This window comes from Nothobranchius furzeri, chromosome 10, assembly GCF_043380555.1.
Source record: "Nothobranchius furzeri strain GRZ-AD chromosome 10, NfurGRZ-RIMD1, whole genome shotgun sequence".
Lineage (NCBI taxonomy): Eukaryota > Metazoa > Chordata > Actinopteri > Cyprinodontiformes > Nothobranchiidae > Nothobranchius > Nothobranchius furzeri.
Window position 1 is genome coordinate 73620048 of NC_091750.1, and position 3087 is coordinate 73623134.

The 3087-nt window shown below is 36.8% G+C and overlaps 1 long non-coding RNA gene across 1 annotated transcript; it reads right to left on the reverse strand.

Moving 5' to 3' along the window:
* Positions 1-1093: 1093 nt before the first annotated feature.
* On the reverse strand, positions 1094-2739 carry LOC139072326 (uncharacterized). The gene is made up of 4 exons (XR_011521849.1): positions 2361-2739; positions 2134-2278; positions 1513-1637; positions 1094-1180 (listed from the first exon to the last, which is right to left on the reverse strand). It is a non-coding gene; the product is annotated as an uncharacterized lncRNA (long non-coding RNA).
* Between the last annotated feature and the right edge of the window lie 348 nt (positions 2740-3087).

Genomic DNA, 3087 nt, shown 5'->3' on the forward strand with positions numbered 1-3087 from the left:
TATATATTCTCTTCTACGGTTTTAAAATTTTGAAATAATTATCGATCGATCGATTAGATTTTTTAAAAATTTATATGCTTTTATTCATCAACCAGCCCTAAAACCTACTAAAGGTTAAAAATTTTAAATTGCAAACTGTACTTAATTACGGTGATGCAAGTAAATGACAATTACACCCCTGCAAAATAGTAAAAGTTCTAAATGAAAACCATTTTGAATTTTTGTTATTCTTGTCCCTGCTATTTGTAAGTTTTTTTTTATCTAATTTTGGCATATAGTAATCCTGCACACCCCTGTAAACACAATGTGATAATTTGGTTTCTATTAAAATTTAGGAAATTTTGCTTATTTGTTGACAAATTGCAGCTCAATATAGAAACATTATCATTGTTCTCTTGTTGTAATGTCAGGATTTCCAAGAGCCAGACATCGACTGGGATGTTGCAGCAGAGTACAGCCCAGATGTGGACGGTGCTGTTGTGGTCCCGGAGTTCGACAGTCCCCTCACTGAGGAACAGCATGCTGAACTGCAGTTGCTACTGGCACACAATTGGGAGCATTCAAACACTAAAGAACTTTATCTATTGTGCAGAGAAGATGTTAATGCTGCTTTGTCAGATTAATGTGTACTTGAACTAAAAAATCAAGAGATCAGTTCCAGTGCTTTTTTGAATGTTACAAAAGAAATACATAACATGTATTTGAAATGGCAATAGGCCTAACGTTATTGATTCATGTAACAATGTCGCTTTCTAGCCCCAAAACATTACATTATTTAACAAAACAATTTGTCTTTTTGGATTCAAAGTTAAATTTGAACCATTATACAGTAACCTGAACCCAGAACAGTGGCCATCTTCTTTTCACTTAATGTCCGCTAAAATCAAATCCATCACAGACTGCCTGAGTAAGCTGACTTTCAAAGTCAGTGTATGTAGTAACGTGCCGTGTAGGTAAGGTGATAGCAACAGCACATGCATTAACAGTAGGAAAGCACAAAGTGTGGTCCATACCGGGTGGTACTGTTGTGATCAAAATTTACAGTTATCTTGTAAAATTCTCTTTCTGTGTCTGTTAGTGGCGCATGTGCCTTGCCTGAAACCCACTGAAAAAAATCCTTGCAATGACAACTGCTTTGCTCCACAGCCATCTGATGGGCTCCCATCTTGGTCATCTGTTCCTGAAGGGTGAAAAAAAAATCAGTGTGTCACTAACATTATTGAGGTACTGATTACCTCTCTGTAATTAACCAGTTACTTTATTGTCTAATTAGGGTGTAATGGCTAAATCAGTTTCAAAACAAATATATTTATAATTTTTTTTTTGATGGGGGATTGGGTGAAACACAATGGTCTCTCTGACACTTCAAATTTTTCTCAATCAATCAATTTTTATTTATGTAACACCTTCCACTGCCTTTACAGGAGCCCAAGGCACTGAACATAACAATTTTAAAAAGAGCTAAGCATTATGAGCAGTAAAAGTGTGAATCCTGCATGGTTCTGTGGCTACCTCCTCCTTCCAGGTTTTGCAAGAGGTCCTGCAAAAAGTTGATCATGTCCACCTCCTTTGTGTCTTACTGATCCATTGTCACTGTACTGAGGAGCCAGTGCCTCCACCACGAAGTCTGCATCCACCTACAAAAGACGTTTTTAAAAATACTGTGAATTAAAAAGATAAAACTGTTAGGGCTGCAGCTATCAAATAGGTATGGACTATTCTTATGATTACTTAAGAACTCAAATAAATACAGGACAGTTTTTCAGTTATACAAATTTTACTTCTGCTTATCCTGCAGAGCTAAATTAATATAAGAAAATGAAGATGTATACCACTAAAGAATATGTAAAACTTCATTGCCATATTAGAATAAAATATACACCTGATAGCTTCCTTAAAGAAAACTTAAAATTTCTGTCTGTAAAAAAAATTATAGCTGTAAAAAATAAATTGGGGCAAACAATGTTAAACAAACAGATTCTTGTACTTGTGAATTGATTTGATTCTTAGTATTTTTATAAGAATCGATAAGAACTGTTGATGGAACAAAAACAGCTTCAGCTTCTCTGCATTTCCTATACGTTTTTGTAATGGACATATTTTTTTGCAGAGGCCTAAAGAATTTGTACTTACCTGTTTAAGGTTCCCAGGAAGAAAGAGGGGCTGAAGTGCCTGGTGGTGTTGTGGCAACAGCTCATCCAAACCCTAGATGGCCAGTCCTTCTCTAAGCTGACTTAGCATCGGTATGAGTCTCATCACTGAATGCAAACTGATGGCCCTAGTAAAAAGAATAATGAACTTGTAATAACTCATTTTTAAAAATTGCATGACTTGTTTAATGCTACATTAACATAGCCTACTCAATGATGGCCTTTTTGTGATCGCTGTTAATTGGACCGGTGTAGCCACATGCTACAATGGCATCAGAAAGGTCTGTCAGGGCATCTTCTTCGCAACGTTCCACCTTCAATCAGAAACACTTGTTAGTACAATTTACAGAAAATAAATTATTCTGTTTAATTTACCTCCTGAATCAGGTTCTGGGTTTCCGTATCAGTCACCTCTGGCACATCTTCATTTGTTATTTGTCCATGATGCAAGAAATGGTAGGAGCAAGTAGAAAAGAAATTTGGTGCTGGTCCTCCTTGAACCAAGCTGGTGGCAATGATCTCCTCACAGATCCTGAACACAAAACAAGCCAAGTTACACTGTAGAGCAGCATCATACTGTACATACCTGTATCTGTTTTCCTGGTAGTAAGAGATGCTATATTTGAGGTTTTTGCCTTTGCATGAAACTCCTTCAAATAAGTTCAAGTCAAGGCCTCGCATCATTTCTGTTGGAAAAAAAAAATAAAGAAATGACAGTTTGCCATTTTCAACTATATTCAAAGTTGGTATGTTGACATTAGCAAGGAATACATACCGGCTAGGAACTCTCAGCATAGTGCTCCTTCATCAATGCCTTGTTCTCCAATAAAGGAAACACTTAGCTGGTTTTTGGGGGAAGCCTGCTTCTGTCTGGCCCGCTGTTTCAGACCTCTCTGGTAAAGGTCGTCCCTTGTCACATTAATGTTAAAGGTTTTAG